The 23,261-nt window shown below is 35.9% G+C and overlaps 1 protein-coding gene, 1 long non-coding RNA gene and 1 pseudogene across 5 annotated transcripts in view; 2 read left to right on the top strand and 1 right to left on the bottom strand.

Moving 5' to 3' along the window:
* The window catches only part of LOC144324411 (uncharacterized), a 36,592-nt gene that overhangs the window by 8,435 nt on the left and 4,896 nt on the right, over nt 1-23,261 (bottom strand). The window lies entirely within an intron of this gene.
* Nucleotides 1,970-19,922, top strand: LOC144324180 (uncharacterized). 4 transcript variants are annotated; one of them, XR_013389602.1, is made up of 6 exons: nt 1,970-2,075; nt 2,376-2,465; nt 3,016-3,168; nt 7,040-7,101; nt 7,325-7,436; nt 12,441-12,630. It is a non-coding gene; the product is annotated as an uncharacterized LOC144324180 (long non-coding RNA). The 4 variants fall into 4 exon arrangements; XR_013389603.1 differs by having other exon boundaries at nt 2,020-2,075; nt 2,380-2,465; XR_013389604.1 differs by lacking the exons at nt 1,970-2,075; nt 12,441-12,630 and adding exons at nt 19,181-19,278; nt 19,686-19,922 and having other exon boundaries at nt 2,082-2,465.
* On the top strand, nt 13,984-14,343 carry LOC144323088 (small ribosomal subunit protein uS14 pseudogene; annotated as a pseudogene).

Consider the following 23,261-nt stretch of genomic DNA (forward strand, 5'->3'; position numbering starts at 1 on the left):
TTTTCTGATTTATCTTCTTCACAAAGTATTCCTACACCCCTAACCAATTTTATTTTCTCTCTACCACCTTTTCCTATGGTATGCCTTAAAAATCACTTTTATCCTTAAAACATAGAGTTGACCCGATGGCCACTAGTATACCAATATTTTTACCAGTTTTAGAAATTATGCTCACATTTTTTTTCCCTAGAGCTATGATGGATCTGAAGGAAGTTAGCAGCAGAAGACAAAATAAATATTTTACATCCACGGAATGGCTTGTTTAAATCCTTACTTTTTTTTTTATAACCATGCTTTAACTTCTTTCCAAGGAAATTTGGAACATGAAAAATAAATGAAGAATTTTTACATATCTTGGGGGGTTGTCTGTTTAACCTTCGTTTCAGAAAGTTGTAATGAAACCCTCAGCAATGGGTATTTTCAACACGTTAGGTAGTTTTTATAGTCCATGCCTATAAAAACCTTAGGTGTATGTTCCCCAAGAAGATGCAAGTGATCCTCAAAGCTCCCATCTACCTCCTGAAAATTCTGAAAAAGTGAAGTTTGATATGCAGTTTATGATTTAGCTTGAGACTAGGATGGGGCATCTGGGTTGTGTGTACACAGCTTTTTGCAAAAGTCTCATATGCCCACACTTCAGACAATTCTGACAGCTGCTGGGACAAAATATTTTCCAGTATAATTACCTAAAGCCAAAAGCAGTCAGCAATTGTATCTACCATTGTGAATTGCATTTCAAATCTTATTCTCTCTGAAATATTCATTTTAATGAGCCAAAGATGCTCACTTAAAAAATAAATGGTCTTGCATGTAAGGATCTTCAAAATATTTTTTTTACTTTCTGGTAACATTACCACATTTCTTTCTGAACATATTTTGATTCCTAAGTTAGATCCTACTAGAGCCCAAACCCAAGTCTACAAATGCCAAATGCTTTATTGTAGTTAGTTTTTGAGACCTTGTGGTTTTGATCCACCAGGAATAGACTGAATTTTGGGAATCGTGGCAAATAGATAGTATCTTTTATGATGTTTGTCTTCAATCTCTCTGAAGAATATTGGTTGCCAGCTGAATAAGATGACACAATGATAAATTTGATTTTTTTCAGCTTAACTTTCTGAAAGCAAGGATGATATAAGGCAAAGGGAGCTCAGAAAATGGAAACTTTCATCGAATCCACCTATCCATTAATTTTAGATTTTTTTACTCCCATTAAATTTCTTGTTCATTTTCCCACCTTGTTGGAAGTGCTAACCAATGATATGAGTATCTAATGAAGAAACTAGATGAGGTAGCCTTTCCCTTATAGCTCATTGAGACTCATGCATATTTGCATTATAGCAATAAGTTTGTTCAATAGTGTGTCTTCCCTCCAGATCAGGGGTTGGTCTCCAGGCCAAAGCACGCCTACTCCTTGGTTTTATAAATAAAGTTTTATTGAAACACAGCTTATGCATCTATTTATGTATTGTCTGTGGCTGCCCTTGTGCTTCTGTGGCAGAGTTAAGTAGTTGTGACAAAGACTATATGACTGGCAAAGCCCAAAGATTTACTATCTGACCTTTAATAGAAAATGTTTACTCACACCTGAACTAGACTATGAGTTCTTGAGAGGTTGAGACTGTTTTGTTGTCTATAGATCTCAAGTGCCTAGCACAGTACCTGGGATGTAGTAGTAGGTATTCAATGTTATTGTTAAAAGTATCAGCAGCATTGAGATTTGCTTATTGTATCTTAGGCACTATGCTAAGTATTAAGTGCTTTTAGCTGCATTACCTTATTTGTTCTTTACAACAATCCTATGAGTGGTTACTCTATTATCATCTCTGTTTTACAGGTAAAGAAATTAAAACAAAGAAGCTTAATGATTTTTGAAAAATTACACAGCTTGTATATGGTAGGAACAGTATTCATGAATTCAAATTTTAATGCCTGCTCTCCCTAAGTGATTCTAGAAAAGTTGGCATGGCAAAGCAGAAGGCCCAAATTATCTGCAAATTACATCAGAAAGAAGGATTCCAAGAAGAACATATGCCAGGGGCTGCCATTCTAAAGGGCTGAGCCTTTGTGAGAAGGTGAGAAAAGGCTACTCGCTCTTATGTTTTTGACCCTGTCTTTCCGTGGCAATAAGTTCTGAGTGTGTCTTTTGCTAGGCAGGGCTTACTGGAAGGATAACCAGGGCTAGTGTGAGGCCTCAGTGGGAGGAAGCAACAAATGCTGCTTGACTGCTTCTGGGTCAAGTCTCAGGGCTCTTTGAATTCTATGCTCTTCAGTCTGGGTGGATAAGGTGCACGTATTTAGAATGGAAGCTGTGGTAGCAACTACACATTGGCTGATTTGAATCCTGTGTCATGTCTTGTGGAAATCACATTAAGGCAGTGAGGATTTGGATTTGGGATGATACTGACTGAGCCACAGGAGCCCAAACATCTGCCAGAGCCAGCAACAGGAAAACTCAACAGCTGGTAAGCGACCTGCAAACACTGCCTGCCTCGAATTGAAATAACAATGGATAGATAGCTTTTTCACATAGTGGGTAGTAAATATAAGGAATTTTCTGACTATATTAACCTCCAAAGATTTTTATGAGAAGAATAAAAAGTGACAGAGATCCATGAAATATTCCAATACTATAATCATTTATTAAAGGGAAATGATGTGATCAGAATATATTTGTGAAATCACTAGATAATAGGGTCACTGAGTTTATTGACTGTGGTGAATACTCAACTCCCTAACAAAATATTATTATTTATGTAGCTAAACATATTTAGTAGTTTAACATATATAGATATAGATGATATAGATATATAGTAGAATGGCTCATTGATCTGCTCAACATAGAATTACATTTTCTATTATATATTTTTTTTTTATTATTAACGATGAACTGAAGTTCTAATATTATCAGTCTTGACCAGGAGTGTGAAGTATTCTAATCAAATGATTTGATAGTCTCAAACAACTTAAAGCTATTTCCTGATTGTTTATTGATTCCTTCTGGTCTATTTCCAGAAATTTGTTGTTATTCTTCCCATCTTCCACTGTTTCTCTAACCAGAGAGTACTGTGGCCAGTGTATATCCACAAATAAGGATTGAGAATAGATGAGAAACCTGGAAAGCTTCATTACATTTCCAGGACACCAGAGTAAGAATCGCCATGCCAGGTTAGTCATTTACTGAAAAGCAGAACCATTTTGCTTTAGATTTCTCTCGTACCACCTCAGGGGTCCATCGAAATCTTCCGAGTCCTTTGTTGTTTTCGCTTCTTCTGTTTTTCTTGAAGGATGAATGCATTAGGTTTGTTTTTATGTACAATTTTACTCAATAAACTCTGAAATTACAATCTGGAAAACATGTAATTATGGAGGCAAGCAAAGCAATAATCATTTTGCACAAAACACCAAAAGCCTACAACTGTGGCAATTAGTGTGGCACACCTAGCTGAGATCAAATTTGCATAGTGTTAATGCCAAAGTGATGCTTCCATGTGGCTCAAAAGAATAAAAGGTCTTCTAATTCAAAATGACTTGCAAATGATAAGCAATGGAAAGCCAGCAGGGTTTCTTCTGTGACCTGGCAAATTTATGTATCTTCCTTTCGAAATCACTTGCTTAGTTTTTTCTTCTATTTGTCTAATCAGCAGTGAAAGGCTTTCATAGTACTTCTACCATGAGTTTTTAAAGCATTGTTCACTCTGATATGTCATATTCTTCATTTTGTTCTCATAACATCTCTGTAAGTGAATATGAAGTTATTTTTCTTTCTTTTTTAAAACAAAATTTATTTATTTTGAGAGAGAGTGAATGTGCACTCAACAGCTGGGGTAGGGCAGGGGAAGAGGGAGAGAATCTTGAGCAGATTCCCCACTGAGCATGGAGCCCACTTCAGGGTTCCATCACATCCCACAATTCTGAGATCATGACTTGATCCAAATCCAAAAGTCAGACCCTCAACTGACTGAGCCACCCAGGTGCACCAAAGACATTTTTCTTTCAAATGGTTTGTATTCTAGATAATTTAAATGATTTGCCTAAGACAGTCTAAAAGGGTTATTAGTGACACAAACTGGCTTCACATTCTTTTTCCTTAGTTCAGAAAAATCAATTTTTGCCTGCCCTTGAAGTCCTCGATTTTTTTCCTTCCTTTTTTTATCCTAGCTCTAAATAGCTACAATTTAAAAAATACTAGATTATATTCAGTCTCACTTTCACAATGTGAGTGAAGCAGTTTAAATCTGAACCCTTCTCAGTTTTGATTCAACTACTGTTTTGTTTCTGCCCTCCTCTACCCCACCCCACCCCACCCCACCTAGTTTGACTCAATTCCTCTTTTTTATTCTAAAGATTTTGAGAGAAAGAGTATGGGGGAAGGGCTGAGGGAGGAGAGAGTCTTAAGCAGACTCTACACTGAGCGAGCCTGACAGGGCTTGATTCTATGCCCTGACATCATGACCTGAGCTGAAACCAAGAGTCCAAGGCTTAACTAATGGTGCCACCCAGGCACCCTGTTGATTCAACTACTTTTAAAAGTCTTAGAAAGTAATGTCTGCACACAGTGAGAACATTTCATCCATGGCAGCTATAGTTAGAACTTAGGAATCTGCTGCTTGCTAAATACTCTACTGAACCCTATAGGAAAGATTGTATAGATGAGGAAACTGAGCTTAAAGAAGTTTAAAGAATTTATTCAAGGATACATGGCTAGTAAGTGCATTCAAACCCAGGCAGTCTGGTTCTAGTGCCCAGACTGGATTTCTTCGTTATAGCTTGGCTGAATTTTTTTTTTTTTTTAACAGACAGAGTGAGAGAATAAGCACATGGGGTGTGGGGGGTGGTGTATGAGGGACAGGTAGGGGGAGAGGAAGAAAGACATTCTTAAGCAGTCTCCACACCCAGCACAGAGCCTGATCTAGGGTTTGATCCTATGCCCTGAGATCATGCCCTGAACTAAAATCAAGAGTTGATGCTTAACTGACTGAGCTCCCCAGGAATCCCTGCATTTTTTACATTTGGATGGATGTGAATGTTTATTTAGCTTAGTAGGTATGGACATGACATACAGATAACAGGGTATATAGGCAGGTGGGTAGTATATGTGGATTCATGATGCCTTCCAGCCCCTGTATGCAGAAGGAAGGGAATGTCAGAGTTTCTACATATTTGTATAAAGTTCTTCTCAAGCTCATGGGCATTTTGGAGAAATGGAAAGGATTAACAAAGACCACCTTTGTATGGATGTCTTATGTTTATAACCCTAATGACAGAATAATGTCCTCTAATAAGAGATCTTCCAGGTTCTCCTTTCCTATTCCCATTGAAATGTGACCAATGTGGTTTATGGCCAGTTGGCCCCCTTGTTAAGTGCCTAATGTCTGCTTTCTGTTTTGGCAAGGTCATGCAATCTCTCTCTCTCTCTCTCTCTTTTTTAAAAGATTTATTTATTTATTCATAAGAGACATGAGAGAGAGAGAGAGGCAGAGACATAGGCAGAGGGAGAAGTAGACTCCTCGCAGAGAGCCTGATGCGGGACTTGATCCCGGACCCCAGGATGATGATCTGAGCCAAAGACAGCCACCCAACTTCTGAGCCACCCAGGTGTCCCAGGTCATGAAAATCTTGATAGTGATTACATTTCTGTGTAGTCCTATAACCTATTTTCTTGACTTTTCCATTATATTCCACTTCTATTCTTATGTTTTTTTTTTTCCTATCACATTGTCACACATATGTGCTAACCAATAGGAGCACTGTGAAAAGAATCAGCAGGGCCTGTGTCGCCAGCAGTATAATTCAAGCAGACCATCGTGCTAAGCGTGCTGGACATGGTGAAGCCATGGACCAGACTATTGACAAGAAACTATTTGTACTTATCAAAGTGTGGCTCATCATGACAATGATCCCATATGTGGAGGACAAAATACAAGTGCTCCATGTCTCCACATTCATTTAAGCAGACCTATCCACTTAATTACCATTGGAAAATGTAAACAAAAAGTATGGAAAAGGAATGTCATTCTTATAAAAGGCTGTTCAAGATGCCTCCTGGTCAAACAAGATTCTAATGAAAAATCTTGTTTCCAATTTCCAGGCTTACACAGTTCTTTGTATGTTGTCCTTGCAATAACAAAATTCAACGTGTTAGTGGATGTCTCTCATATAAAGATTAAGCTCTCTGACTTCATCATGGGACCCTGGGTGAACCCTGTAGCAGTTCTATAATTACCAGTTAGCAGATACCTCCCCTGCTGTGCACTTATGTTTACCTGACCACAGGTGTATAGGAGGCCAGAAAAATACAAAACATCCCCCAAATGATTCCAGTTTGATATTTACGAAGACAAATATCATATGATTGTTTCAAAGAAATACACACTTTTAACCCTTTAAACCACACTAGAATTTTTGCCATTCCAATGAAGTAAAAAAATAAAAATACCTATAATTTCTTAAGGCGGTAAACTTTTATCCCTGGGGAGTTTCATATAAATTATCTCTAACAACCGCAGTCGGGGGTTAAACCTATTTCAAAAAAAAAAATAAATAAATAAATAAACCTATTTCAAAGAATTGGTTGACCTTGCTTCATGTTTAAAAGCTAGATATAGGTCTCTTTTTATTATGGCAACTGAAAATAATAGAACTGAAAAGTTCTATTACCTTGTACTCAAAACCAAAAACTCAGTGTTTATACCAAAACATTGCTCTGTGATGATTTCTTATCTTATCACTCCTACCTGTCCATATTAGTACTATTGTTTTTTATTTTACTGTTTTGAGGAGATAATTTGGTGTCTTATCTTTCAAACCTAGAATATCGAGTTTCATTTAGCTATTTGGCAATCTAAAGTGAGGCTCTAGTCTAAGTAGTGTGTATTTGTCACTGTAAGTTGTGTAGATCAATTAAGATTTTTTTAATATAAGTCTATTTATTTGGAGTTTTGGGACTCTATTTCTGAGACATGGAAAAGTTTCGTAGGAGCAGGGCATACCCTTAACAAAATCGATTAGCTTTATATTTCTTTTATTCATTCAACAGGGCCTCTTCTAAGTAATTGGGATATGTCATTGAACAGCGACATCTGTTATGTCAACTTCCTTGTAAGCTTTTTCATTTATTGCCATCACTACCTTTTTTTTTTTTTTTTGTCCCTCTTTTGGGTTCATCACTCATGAGCAAATATTTGAGTATCTATAATGTACCAAGTACAATCTTGGTTCTCCAGTGACCTTGTAGCTTTCTCAAACTGCTCTTAGAGAGTGGTGCAATGAGTAATATGTTCCAACTGTGAATTGAAGCCAACTTTACCTTTTTCTCTTCCAGGGGTAATGACTTTGATATCTTATTTGAAGATAGAAATACTGGATTCTACTAAGGAAATTGGTATTAACTAGAAGATGGCTAAATTACTGGTCTTAGAGCCTACTACCTATGGGTGGGTACATAGCCCCCTTGGTATTCACAGCTAATCAGAAGATTGAGTTAAAGTAATCTCAGGTGTCTTGCTCTGTTCCACTTAGCAGGTAGGAAAGCTGAGGTCACAGAGGTTTTTAATTGCCAAATACCTCATGCTAAATTTGTTTCAAAACTCACATCAGAAGTTGGCTTTTGTGACTCTCAGTCTGTGGAGTTTTACTCTACCATGGTGAATTAAAAAGAACCTAAAGCAGAAGGAGCCCAGAAAGGACGAAAAGGCTGAAAATCATCAAAATTGGAATGTGTAAGTATGTAGCCTGAACAAAAAGTGGCTAATGAAAGACTTTATAGCTAGCTGCACTGAAGGGTATACATAACTTTCACAGCAAGAATTGTGATGATCAACATGAACTGTTGACTAAAGGCATAAAAGGGACAAATATGCTCAAGTTGTACTGTGAAGATTTGAGTGAGGTAGAAACAATTTTCTAATATAAAATGTAGAAGATATTTCTGGGGGGAAAAGATGGGCTCTATTTTTGAACGATATTTTTAGGGAATAACCTAGATCCGCGTTTGTGTGTGTGTGTACCAATGTGTGTGTGTGTGTGTGTGTATGCATTTAATTGCCAACCTTCTGTGCAAACGGAAGGAAGCCCATTATATGAGTCAGGTGAAAGTGGAGTTGAGTTTAGGGAGAATCCCACCTGATCACAGGATCCCTGAGTTCCTCTGAGTGGAAAGCACTGAGCCAAAAACATCATTTGCCCAGAAAGGCTTTACCTTGGGGCAAAGAGTAGCTGTGTGAGAGTACTTGAGCTCTGACATTCCAGGAAGAGCTCTCTGCCTGCATATTAAGAAGTCATTTGGCAATGTACATGATATTCAGCAGCCATTGACTCCTGCCCTCTCATTTCAACTAAATGGAATAATCAATGTTCAACATAAGGCCTTGCACACAGTGGGTTCTTGACAAATATTTGTTGAACAAAACAAATGCTGTTCTTTGGTACAGTAGAGAGCTTTGATTCTCTAAATGAGTTGGTGAAAAGCAATGACAAGTCAGTGCTATAGAGTTAATTTTGGCTTCTTATCCACTCTAGAGAGTATATTGGATTTCACCCCATGGGATGGCTGCCAAAGATACAATTTTTCCAGCTCTGTTTGTGCTTGTAGCCTGGGCAGAAGCTGGGATGGCTGTGGCAGCAGAAACATGAGACACAGACCTGGGGCCAACCTGACTCAGTCAATATCTTTCTGCTCAGCACCTCAGAAAATGTTTCCTGTGATAATCTCTTTGGATGATAATAGGGAAGGAAGGATATTTCTAAGAGAGTAACTTATCAATATGAAACAGATGCCCAAGTGTGTTCTGGATTGGATAGTTTACACCAGAACTTTCAAAACTGATTTTCTTTTATTTCCCTGGTTTTGTGTAGTTGTGGGGAGATGACAGCTAGACATTATGGATTTGGGGTATTGAAAGGTCAATCTACCACTGAATGTATGGCTTTGGAGAGCAGTAAGTAATTTTCCTGGGTTCACTGACTTTTAGGAACCTGACAAATGCTTTCAGAACTGCCATCTAAGGAAGACGGTATCTTTACAGACAAAAAGACATTTTGCAGTCCCCCCTCCCTGCTCTATCCTCATGAAATGTGTTTTTGTGGTGCTTTCTTCAGTATTTTTTCCTTTTCTTTATAATGCAAATAGAATAAAATAACAACTTGGATATAAAGAAAAAATAAATTGTCCAAAATATCATTGCTCAATTATAGAAAATGTTTTAATTTTCAGGTTTATCATATAGAAGCTGTGTTCATACAAATACTATATAGTGCTAATCAAGATGTGGATAGAATTATGTTTTCCATTTTATGCCAAAATTGATGTTATGTATATTTTCCATGTTGAATAATTTCCATACGTCATCATATTAGTGGTTATATTCTTTTGGTAGATGTGTTACATCTTAGGACTTGTTCTATTGTTTGATGCTATGTAGAGTTTCCAAGTTTTTCTGCTATTAAAGCAACTGAAATGAGTAATATGTGATATTTTTCCTTCTTCTAAAAGCAGCACAGCATAGAGATGATCCCTTGCCTAAAGAAATTTATATTTTAGTGGAGATAGACATGAAATAAGACAAGTGGGTAACGGTTGCTATAGCAGCTGAGTGCAGCAAGGAAATGACAATGGTGAATTCCCGATGGCTCAGAAGTTTTTTCAATATATAGAAGAAGTGATGCTGTTTTAGAGTCTTGAGAATGTGTTGATTATAACTAAGAGTGTGAAAACAGAAGGAATTACAGTAAAAGGGAAGAGCAGTGCAAAGGCATGGAGATCTGGAAAGTCCTGGGAACTGCTGGTCATGAGGACCAATGGAATGAGAGAACAGGTGGAGTAAAAGATGACTCCAAAGTTTGTGTCTTGGCTTGCAAGAAAGTGGACTTGTATCACTTCAGATGGAGTGAAGGGAAGATTAGTTCAGTTTTAGACATACACAATTTGAGATGTTTATTTGATATCTCCAATTAGAACTCTCAAGTAGGCAGACAGATACATGATGTGGTATGATCCACTGGGTATCATGTAGATCTGTACTGTCCAACACAATAGCTTCTTGCCACGTGCCCTAGCATATTTAAAGTGCTCAAGTAGTCTCACGTGGTTAGTGGTTACTGTATTGGATAATACACATATAGAATATTTCCACCATGGAAGAAAGTTCTGCTGGATAGTGCTGATCTAGATGGTATTTCAAATAATTATACTGGATGAAATCACCAATCTCTTATTCTGGAGTAATAAGAGAAGAAAAGACTGGACTCTGGGGTAATCCAGAGTTGGAGAGAGGAGATGGAAGCATAAAGATTTGGAAAGGAATGGGCAATGAAGTATAAGGCAAACCAAAAGTATCTGATGAAAGTGTATCATTTAATTCTCATGACAAAGTTAAGAGGCTTTGATTATTTTCAGTATTATTTAGGTGAGGAACTGAGGAAAAGCACATGTCTCTTATCACACAGCTAGTATTGAAAGTGTTGGGATTTGAGACAAGAAAGTGTGGAAATCCTTATCCGGGGGGTTCTATTTGGCTGTGAATGTGGTGATGGTGCTTTCTTTTTGACCTTGACAGCTGGTATGTCCTCAGCAATGACATCTATTCTAGGGAATTCAAGGACTTGATTCAAGTCTCAAAGATCCATCCAAACATGCAGGATGTAATGTACTGACAAAAGTGGCCTCTGACTATGTGCATGTTTCCATCCTAATCTGTCATGTTTACTAAGAGATAGTGTTTGCTTTTTTGTTTCCAGTTTTATTGAGATATATAACATTGGTTTAGTTTTAGGTATACATCAAAACTATTTGACAAATGTATATATTATGAAGTGATCATTACCCTACACTATGTAAGGTGATATCCATCACCTCACATAGTTACAGGTACTTTCTCTCGAACTTTTAAAATCTCCTCTTAGTAACTTTCAAATATGCAAAAAGAGTACTATTTATTATAGTCACAATTCTGTATGTTACATACCCAGAACTTACTAACCTTATAACCAGGAGTTTGTATCTTTTCATTACCTTCACCTGTTACCTCTTCAACAGAACCCCAACCCCCTGCCACTAGCAACCACCAATCTGTTTTCTGTATCTATGAGCTCATTTTTTTTCAGATTCTACATATAAGTGAAATCATATAGTATTTGTCTTTATCTTTCTGACTTATTTCACTTAGCATAATGCCATTAAGGTCTAGCCATATTGTCACAAATGGCAGTGGTCTTCTTGGAAATGGCTGAGAAATATTCCACATTGTACAGATATACCACATTTTCTTTATCCATTCATCTACTGATGGGCACTTAAGTTGTTTCATGTCTTGGTTGTTGTGAAAAATGTGGCAATGAACATGGGGCTGCAGATTATCTTTTCAAGATAGTGATTTTATCCTCTTCAGATACATACTCAGAAGTGGAATTGTTGGATTATATGGTAGTTTTTACTTTTAATTTTGAGGATCCTCTATATTCTTTTCCATAGTGGCTGCACCAATTTACATTCCCACCAACAGTTCATAGGGGTTACATTTTCTCCACATTCTCGCCAACACTTATCTCTTGTCTTTTTGATAATAGCCATTCTAACAGATGTGAGGTAATATTTCATTGTAGATTTGATTTGCAGTTTCCTGATGATGATGAGTGATGTTGAGCATCTCTACATATACCTATTGGCTATTTGTATGTCTTCTTTGGACGAATGTCTATTCAATTCCTCTGCCCATTTTTTAAAAAAAAGTTTTATTTATTTATTTGAGAGAAAGAGAGAGAGTGGGGCAAAGGTCAGAGGAAGTAGGAGAGAATCTCAAGCAGACTCCTCACTGAATGCAGAGCCCAACGTGGGGCTTGATCCCATGACCCCAAGATCATGACCTGAACCAAAACCCAGAGTCAGGTGCTCAACTAACTGAGCCACCCAGGCACCTCTGTTTCTTCTTTTTTGAATGTGCATTGGAGACAGATGCTGATCGATATCAATGATGTAAAAATGGAATTAAAGTGATGTAAAATTCCATTAGATTAAATAAGGAATGTAGGTTTTCATGAAAAACTTTGGCATTTAAGTTAAAGTAAAATGAAAATTATATAAACAAAGAAAAATATCATTGTATGTAAATTTCTTACTAAAAATTCTTGTGCAGCCTAATTTTCCTTTTTATGAATTTGAAAAGATGCAAGGTGAAAACCAATCTATTTCTACTTTGGTTTACTGCAGTGGGCATATTGTTGAACACAAATTTTGGATTTTCTATTAAATATCTTATCTGCCTTGCTGTATTACATACTCATTGCTCATTGTTTTTGTTTACAGCCTTATTATCTAGAGACGAAGGGCAAAAAGAAATGCCAACAAGTCTAAATATTGAAAGGTCAGGGTATTCACGTACACATTATTTTACTTTTCAGAATGCATTACCCATTGTAAGTCTGGTATCTCTTTCCACTTTCAGACATCAAATTGATGTTGTGCCATTTCTCTCCTGGAGGCAATTTTTGAGATCATAAAAGTGTGCAAGGGACATGAAGATGGGGCCTAGATGATTTGGAACTGACAGAATTTTCAGCTCATGGATACTGAGAAAGAACAGAAGCTGTTGGTATCAATGGCTGTTTGTTTTTGTGACACTTTGAGTAATAAAAGCAGCAACATAAATTCTGGGTTGGTTTTGTTCCCCATTGAACTTTTGCTCTAGGGACTGAAGAATCTCTTTGTACAGCTGTGTAAATACTATGTTACCATTTGGCACAAATGGGAGGTTGGTCTTAGAAACCTCCACTTGTGAAGCATGGAATAAGCATAAGGACTAGAATGGGTGTGGGTTAGAAAGGAAGAGAGGAGCAGGAGCTCCCCAGTTTGGGGTTATTCTGTATGGATGTTTACTGCTATTGTCAGTCCAGTATATTTTTATTTGGGTACTTGCTTGCCCTTTTTTCTACCTAACAGCTTTGATTAAGCTGTTGAGCACAGTGCCCTGTCTTCTGTCCAATAGGGTATATACTAGTTGTCCAACAATTGTGAAATGACAAGCAATAAGAAAAAAAATGAAAAATTGACTATACAAAATGTTTTTAAATGTTTAAAAAATTATAAACAAAATCAAAGACATCTGATTAATCTGGTTAAAATATTTTAAGACATATTGCATATAGAGGTCCCCAATACATAATGAATTCTTAAAATTAGAGTAGAAATTTAAAAAAACTAGTAGAAATTAGGAAGAAGACATAAATAGATAATGCATAATAAAAGGAGTCCTTAACCATGGAAAGGGTTCCAGTGTCTCCACATCCTCACTAACACTTCCTATCTTTTGTTGTTTTATTAATAGCCATCCTAACTGGCATGAAATGATATCTCACTGTGGTTTTGATTTGTCTTCCCTTGATGATTAGTAATGTAGAGCATCCTTTCATATACCTGTTGGTCACTTCTATGTCCTTTTTTGAGAAATGTCTATTCAAGACCTTTGTTTACTTGTTTTTTTTTTTTTTTTTGTTTTTTGGTATGAGTTGTAGTAGTGAATCTGGTGGATTATGCAAGTGAAAGAAGCCAGTCACAATAAGAGGTGCCTAAATTGTCCAACTCATAGAAGCAGAGAATAAAACAGTGGTCACCAGGGGCCAAAGGGAGGGAGAAATAGGCAATTCTTCAATTGGGATAAAGTTTCAGACATGCAAGATGGACTAGTTTTAGAGATCTGCTGTAGAGCATGATATTTATAGCCAACAAAACTGTGATGTACACTTAAAAATTTAAGAGGGTAGTTATTATATTAAGTAGTCTTACCACAAAACACAACATGAAACAAAACAAAAACAAAATATCCAAAGGGATAACAAATAAGCTTTTGGAGATGGGGGATATGGCTATTGCTTTGATTGTGGTGATGGATTCATAGGTATATGTGTATGTCTAAACTCATTAAATATGTACAAATTTTTTGTGTCTTCATTAAACCTCAGTAAAGTTGTTTAAAACAATAACAAAACAAAAACATAAAGAGGCATCCCCTTTTGCCTCATTGCATCGGAAAGAGCAAGATGGGTCACCAGCAACTCTACTGGAGCCACCCGAGGAAGTTTGGCCAGGGCTCTCGTTCTTGCCGCGTCTGTTCAAACCGGCACGGTCTGATTCGGAAATACTGCCTCAACATGTGCCGCCAGTGTTTCCGTCAGTACGCCAAGTATATAGGCTTCACTAAGTTGGATTAAGTGAACTTTCTTGAATGGGTCATCCAAGATACCTACCTTAACTGCAGATGTCCAAGATACCTACTTCAATGCCGACTCATTGTACATAAAATAAAAATACTCCAATTATGAGTGTTTTAATGTGAAAAAAAAACATAAAAAGGCATCCAACTTCAGGCTTGATTAGAAAAATTAAAATAAAAATTACACAGGTTCCATTTATGACTCTTTCTAATTGACGAAAATTAAAATGACTTGATTATCTTGGCAAGGCTGAAAAGCAACCAGAATTCTTACATATTGCAGGTGGCAATGCAAGTATATAACTGGATGGGACTTTGTCAATATTTAACAAAACTATGTATTTATTTGCCTCTTGACTCAATAATCCCACTAATAGGATTTACCTGAAGATACACCTCCAATAATATAAAGATATGAATGTACAAGGTTATTCAGTATTGTTTTGAATTATAAACTATAAGACTCAACCTAAATGACTATACATAGGAAACTGATTAAATGAACTATGATACATTGACACAATGAAGCATAGTGTGTCTTTAAAAAAATAAAAGGATCTTTAAAACTGATATGTAGCGACTTTCAGATTATACTATCAAGTTTTTAAAAGGCAAAAGAATAAAAAATCCAATATATATTATTAAGTGAAAATTAGTGTCTATACAAATGAATATGCTATCATTTATGTACGAAAGAGGGAAAATAAGAAAATATAAATGTGTTTGTTTTTTTGAGGAAGAAGAAACACAAGATATAAAGCAAAAACTAATGATATAAGCCTCATATTATAGGAAATAAGTGATAGTGGAGTGGATGATTGGAATAGAGTAGAAGGGATGAAGGTAACACTTCTCTGAAAATACCTCTCCATTAAGTTCCGACTTTTCGAAACAGACAATGCTTCCTACACTCAAAAATAGATTATTAAAATTAACATGGATATAGGGAAGCCAACATGGAAAACAAATAGAAACCAATGAACCTAAATATATATTATAATAAATAGCATAACCACAGTGAGGGGGAGAAGAGAAAGAAAAGAATTAACCTAAAAATTTTTGATAAACAGAATTTTCACTATATACTCTAAGGTTAGAGATACAAAGAATTAGATACAGATATTGAATCAAGTTAGTAGATGGAGTTTTCAAAGGTGTATAGATTAGCAATTCTGAAAATATTTCATGTGTATCCCAGATTTAAGCAAATAAGTAGATTGTGCACAATGATAGCCAGAGTTTTTACTTTCCAAAAGAGGAGTTACAGTAAAGGAAAGGTGGAATAATAGAATAAATCTTGTTGCTGTCAGAGTCCTTCAATGGAAGACCACTGGGAACATACCAGTAGTTGACAAATTGGGTTGGTTATTCTGGTGAAGGGACAACACACACTAGAGGGAACCATGAAGTGTTTCAGAGAATTTTTAAAAAGAACCTATCATAGGATTTTGACTTTTTTTTTGGGGGGGGGGTCAACTGAGTGAAAGTCTAGGGAAATAGGAGTTCCCTATAGATTGAGTGTTGTCAGAAAGAGGAGCAATTCAGTCTTCTGGTATCTCAATAATTGTATTTAATAGGGAAGGTAGACTAGACTATAATCAGAAAAGAAGTAGCAACCATTTATCTCAGCCTGGAGACAGGGATATTTGGTATTTGGTGGGTGGCACACTGGCCTTGTTTTGGTCTGCTTTAAGAAAAAATTATGATGTAGTCTCATTTTCTCTAAGTTTATCAGCCAACTTTTTTGATGTTGGTATTCTGTATTTACATTCAACAGGATAGCATGGCTTACCTGTGAGTGCTGTGCCATCTTTAGTAGATTAAAACTGGAGGAATTGGTATGAACTCATGATTCATCGCACATCAATATGTATTTCTTAGCTCTTAGCTCTGTCATTGAAAGGATCTAGAAGCAATAACTCACAATATGAATGAACACATCTCTCAGTCACGTCTCAGTTGCTAAGTATTGGTCTTGAACAAAAGAAACAAGAACTCCATGGAGAAATAGCTAGTTCTGTGGCTGAAGCAGAGAAATTACATGGTGAAACTAGAACATATTGTGGTGCCAGAGAGTAAGGATATGTTTAGAAAATGAGATATATCAAAAGGACACAAGAGCCAACTTTGAAGGGATTAGCCATGGACAAATCAGTGGCAATACAAGCAAAAAATAATGTTAATAAAGGATTTTAATCCATACAGTAAAACAAGAAAATATGAGTACTACTGATATAAACAAATATTGAATAAAAATATTAAGAGAGAATAGAAACTTCTTTATATGATATAGTCCAAAATAATAAAAGCAGAAAGAATGATAGAACTAGAAATATGACAAAAGGATTGTTTCAGACAAGAATCATCAATAGATACTAAAATTAATAATGAGAAATGGGATATTTATAGAGTCACAAAGTATCTTCCCAGAAGATATAATGGGAAAAGTGTAAATTTGTAGTGGAGAACCCTGGAGGACTAGAACAGGGATGAATAAATTCACATCACCTGTCTCCTAATATGATACACTGAAAAGGACACACATCACTTCAAAGTGTATAAACTCAATTCAATAGTGAAGAAATAGTAGACACAACCAAATTGAAGAACATTCTACAAATAATTGGTTAGTACTCTGAATGTGTCAAGGTCATGAAAGACAAAGTCAGAATGAAGAATTGGTCCAGATTAAAGTAGATGAAAATTTGATGACTAAATGCATGTCTTCCTGGATTATTTTGGAGGAGGAAAAAGTTACCAATTAGCTTAATAATAGTATTTTCTCAATATATTTTTTCTTAGTATTATGATTATGCTATAGTTATCAAAGATATAATCAGTTGGGTTTTTAAAATGACATAGGGAAAACCTTTTTCTATGAAACAAAAATTTCCAATACATTTATAATAGATGCTTTTAGATAAAGGCATGATAATTATTTTTAGTGTAAAACTTTATTTTCCACATTTTATGGCAATATAATTTATATACAGAAAAATGTTATGAATTTTGACAAATGTATAAAGTTATGTAACTACCACAACCAAAGAACAGTCGTATTGCTGCCAAAAATTCCCTTGTATTGGTCATTTGTAGTCAACTCTTTTCCTAACACAACTCCTGGCCCATTAATCTGCTTCTGCCTCTATAGTTTCATCTTTTCCAAAGCCGCATTTAAGTGGTACTATATAATATTTAGCCCTTTTTATTTGACTTGTTTCACCTCACATAAAGTACTTGAAAGTCAATCATGTTGTTGTATTTATCAGGATTGCATTTCCTTTTATTGTTGAATGATATACATTGTAAGGTGGTATCACTATTCAGTCAGTTTATGATCATTTGAGTAGTTTCCAATGTTTGCTTATTATGAAGATAGGCACTATAAACATTTGTGTAAAGTTTTTTGGATGAGTCTCCTGATGATGGTCAAGTATGCCTTTACGGTTATCACCTTCCCTGTTGGTTAACGTTCATTCAGGGGTCAATCTCCTTCCCCACCCATTGACCTCTCATCAACTAGGGCTCTCCATCAGCTCAGCTTGCCTGCCAGAAAATAAGTAAAAGTATTCCACTAAATATGTGATCCCCTTACAGTGGATTGGTTTATCAGAGTGCTTCAAAATTCTTTCAGGAATACCATAAACACTATGCAGTATTTTATCCCATTCTATCATGTCTACTACCTTTGTCTCAGTGACATATTCATCTTTCCATTCCTTTTAGAAATCTTAGAATTAGCTTTTGTTTAAACTTGTCTTATTATTCTCTAATAAGTTACTATATCATGAATGCTATAGTCTTTTATTTCAGCCTTATCATTTGCCTAGAGATTCATAGTCTACCTTTTCCTCCTGTTCCATGTTTGTGGTGCTGTTCAATCAGATAACTGCAATGACCTGGCCCTCCTGCATATGGTATCAACCTAGTCCAGTCCATGACTTAGTTAAATAAAAATCTTATCGTTATTCATCTATAAACAAGTTCCTGACAGTTCCCCAATGCCCAATAGATAAAGAAAAAACTCCTAATCATGGTATGCAAAGATCTACCCAACCGGGCACCAGCTGTCTTTCCATTCTTATCTCTTGCCAGTGCAATCAATGTTTTCCCATAACAATACTGCTATCTCCAGAACCTCCTGTGCTTTTGGTCCTTGCTTACGCTATTGTTTACATGTATGACATTTTCCCTTTTCTTTCCAATTGGAAAACACTTACTCATTTTTATAATCTGTCTTAAAAAGACTGATATTTTTTTCTTTATGTACCTTGTCCCCAACCTAAGCAGATTAAAACACCCTCTCTCTTCTCTATAACATCTCATTTTATTATTGTATTTTGCTATTATCAAATTCATGAAATTATACTGTGATTATTATGTCACTTTCCCTCCAGTAGATACCTAGCATAATTATAGGGCTCAATGAATATTAAGTTGATTGAATATAAATAAATGAATGCATGATATATAAGGAAGATATTTTTGCTAGAGAAGAAAATACTTTCTGCTATCACTCAAATGTGTACCATTACCAAATAATCTACTCTGTTATGAGGATGACTGTTCTCAAATAGTTAATGTGACCTATATCTTATAAATCCAAGTTTATTCTTAGTATACCTTTTGCCAAGAACACTTTGGGTTAAGAAAATTCTAAATTCTAAATTTTAAAACACATTCTTCTCAGTGATATAAAATCGCTATAGGAAACTATACATTGAAATATTAACTTAAGTCAGATAGTAAAACAAAAAACTTTATTTTATAAGTCCAATTAATTTAATAAGCTTTTTAGTATTTAAATATATCATGTAAAATTTCATTTTATATATATATATATAGTTTTTAATAATATATACTATGTAACAATTCACTTTAAACATCAGTGATGCTTTTGAGTGTAAGTTACTGTGAAACCAGAAAAAATCAACACTCACCAGACTCTAAGTCTTCACAATCTTATCTTTATATAGAAACTATATTCCTATATTAGAAATAGATGACACCATTTTCCAGTCTGAAATTACAAGTCAGTATACCTCCAGACATTTCTCAATGGATAAACTGAAAGGTAATCACATTTGTACAACTTTATGTGCTATAAGCTTGACAGATTTGAGTGGACTGTTTTGTTTTCTAAGAAATGATTGTACTCTTATCTTTAAGATATGGAGCTCTTTACTCTAAACACTGTTTTAAAGGATTTGCACTGGAACAGGAAAGCCACATTTGCTTAATACCATATATGCTCTTCAGCTACTTAGAAAGGCAGAGAATGCATTTTTCCATGTGTCTTTTTGTTTATGAATGTCTCACCATTGTGACTTTATATAGGGCTGTGTATAAACATTTTTGCGTGTGTGGATGTACATATTTAAGACAACACAGATGTTTGCATGTTGCTACAGAAACATAAGGTTGAGTGCTGTCTCACATTATAAGCCTTTAGCCTCTGCATTTGCATTCTTATTTTCACAGTTGAACTTGTGATAGAGGAGAGTTGCATGAGGCTGGAGGGACACAATGGATCCTTGTGAAAAATGAAGAAATGGTAAAGTTGCAAAGTTTTAAATTGATGTTTACAACACAACTCTTTTGGCTCTAAATCAGAGTTGTAAATTTCTTATACTCGAAGAGTTTGAAACATTTAATATGCTTTTTTTTCTTCCTAAGTATAGTTTGATCTTGACATTAGCTGAAAAATAAACTAAAATAAGCTAAGGGAAAACATAGCTGTTGTCTTCTTTTTGTCCTTACATCCTCTCTCTAGAAGGGTATGAAACTTAATTTCTTTGTAAGAAGCAATGATCACCACACTGAAAAATAATATAAAACATCTAGTCAGCCTATGACATCTAATAGCCCAGTGATATGCTGCAAAGGGAATTTTATATACTTGCAGTTTTCTTCCCATTCTGAAGAATGTATTTAAGATAGGAGCCTTCGGTGCAGTTGCTGAGATAAGATCAAAAATGCCTCCAGGCCTCCTGAAAGTTTTAGTGACCTGAGAAGTTTTCTTAACTTTTCTGGTGGTATTAGTGTTTCAGTAACCCGATGCTTGGGAGCTTCACTGAGTCAGAGACATAGGAGGCCAGACCAGGGATTACATTTTCATTTTTATTAAAAGTACTCTATTTTTTCAGAGTCTATCTGAATTTTTAGGTGCTGCATGATCTCAGCAGATTGAAACTTTCCAGAAGGGTTTCACTGAGGAAGAGGGTTGAGATGTATATTTTTACCACAATCAGTGTTTGAATGGATGCTGATATTCTTCTGAAGCCTTAACAGGCATATCTACTTAACTTAGTGTGAAGAAAATACCACTACCTCATCCCTAGGACAGACATTAATTTCATGTGGGGAAACTTTCTCTTCTATAATGAGAAAAGAGAATTAGACATAAATGTCTCTGGGACAGGGACCATTTTGATTCAAATTCATACCAACATATAAAAGATCTCTTCCTAAGAGCAGTTTCTGATGGATGGAAGAAGAATAAAGAGAAGAGCACGACACATGATGGAAGAAAGATAGATATTGAGAGAAATAGAAATGGGCTGAGAGGCTGGAGTGCTCACAGGACAGTTTTGTTGACAGTTTGATATATGGGTAGCCTGGCCTTTCCACATTGCTTACCCTTTAAAGCTGGCTATCAGCTTTGTGGCTGTAGCTATGTCTGTTATTTAAATATTAGCCTCTTAGATGGTTTGGAGTAGTTGTAAAATAGTGCTAGATTGGGTCGACTATAGTAGGTTCCTCTCCCCCCCCCCCCTCAACACACATAGAAACTGGACACATTTTTTAATAATCATGGTTGAGGACATTCTTCTAAGTACGTCTTTCTGCCTTTCATAGGACAATAGCACATACAATGCCTAGAAAATTCATGTTTCAGCTTTTGTGGCAATTGACTAATTATACTTAAAGATGGGGATCATGATTCTTTTAGACCTCTGAGCACTACTTGGACAGAATGGGAAATTCCAGGAATCGATTAATGTGTATGAGAAATATAAGAATAAAAAACATATCTTTGACACGTTACATAAAATACAATGGGCTTTGTCTTATTGGTGAGCAAGTCTTTATTCATAAATAGTGTCATTTAAATATGATGATTAACCTTAAACCATTTATAATTCTGTTCTCTTACAGACTTTTTCACAGTTAAGCAGTCATTGAACTTTTTCTTTTAGGGGACTAGAGCCCGAGCTAGAATTTCTCACCAGCTTCCCTTTAAAGCCTTCAGTCAGTCTCCTTCTTTTCTTTCCAGGCATCTCAACAGAGGAACTGCTACTGTCTTTATCAAGCCACTCTCTGTGAATCTGTACACATTTTAAAGTGCATAAGGCACTGTTCACTGATCAGCTTTTCCCATTTTCCCAGGAGTCCTTAGTCTGTTGCTTAATATGCTGATAATGGAAGGAAATCATTCCACAATTTTTGACTGTTCACTATTTTGAAGGCACTACACTAGATGTCCAAAAATAGAATATTCTTGTTTTCTGAAAGTTGGGAGGGGAGGTTAGTTAAAATATTCATAAATAAACTGGATATATAAGCTGACCATGACACAGAAAAACCAGATATTTACTGAGCATCTACTACGTACTGTACACTCTGCTACGTGCTGTGCGTGATAAAAAAGAGTGGAGTCCATAACCTAACTAGGAAGATGATGAATGCATAGATGAAACACAGACTGATACGAACCTCAGTTAGTGAGCAGAATCTAATGAGAGGACCTCAGAGAGCTTAATGTATGTATATGAAGTATTTAACAAATGTTTAGAGATGATTTCTGGATGACCAGGGGTAATCAAGGAAAGGAGGAAACACTGGGTAGGGCAGCGATATGAGCAAAGATAAGGAATTAGGTATATACTGACATAACTAGAAAGGAGAAGTTAAGAGGAAAATATGAGTTGAGGGCAAGAACGAGACTTAGAAGTCAAATAACATGTCCTCAGCTATTCATCCAAAAATAAATGGGGTTGGGTGGGATCTGAACCTGGGAAGTCTAACCCTGACTCCCCTAAGACTACCTTAGGATTGTAGTAGCCTTGAATTTGGGCACAGTGATTTATTTGACTTTCATTTTGTAGATATCAGGGGATTTATTGAGTATTATTTTCTTATATTTCTGCTATGAATATTAACAGCTGCTTTAATATTGGAGCAGAAAACTCCAAATGGAGAGAACTCTGGTTTCTGAAATAAGGGTCTTGTAAATGAACCCAAGTATTGGAAAATAAATTTTTAACTTTTGAAATTCTAATACTCTGATATATGATAATACACAATTCTATGCTATTATTTGGTTTCTGCTGACAACACTGTAGTTTTATAAAAGGAATATTTTCAAGCTGAGATATAACTTGTTTGAGGTTCTTAATATGTGAAAAACTAATTTCTAGATTTTTAGATGTTTAAATAAACCCAATAAGTGAGTGTGATGGATTGATTTGTGGCCCCCCCGCCCCCCCAAAAAAAGTTCGTATGTTGAAGCGCTAATGCCCAATATGATGTATTTGGACATAGGATCTTTAAGGAGGCAATTAAGGCTGAATGAGGTCATAAGGATGGGGCCCTAATTTGATAGGGTTTGGTGTCCTTTTAAGAAGAAGAAAAGACACCAGAGCTTACTCCCTCTCACTTCTTGTACATGGGAGAAAGGGAAAGGGAGAAGGTGGCTGTCTGAAATCAGAAAGAATGCTCTCAGGAGAAACCAACCCTAATGTTGTCTTGATTTTGAACTTGTGGCCTCCAGAACTGCAAGAAAATAAATGGCTGTTATTTCTGCTACCCAGTCTGCAGTATTTTATTATGTCAGCCCTTACTTAATTAAGACAGTGAGTCTTTGTAAGGGGAAAAGTGGACGAAGAAACAGAATCTTACCTCTGAAATTAATAAATGGAAACTGAGGAGATATGCAGCAGACCTAGAAATACATAATCATCCAAGGAGGCATCATGAGATCCTAACATGGAAAGCACATCTTCATAGGCTGTCTGGATTGACATACTGTGAAAGATCAGGAAGTAAGTGAGTGGG

The sequence above is a fragment of the Canis aureus genome, chromosome 11 (genome assembly GCF_053574225.1).
Source record: "Canis aureus isolate CA01 chromosome 11, VMU_Caureus_v.1.0, whole genome shotgun sequence".
NCBI classification, from domain to species: domain Eukaryota; kingdom Metazoa; phylum Chordata; class Mammalia; order Carnivora; family Canidae; genus Canis; species Canis aureus.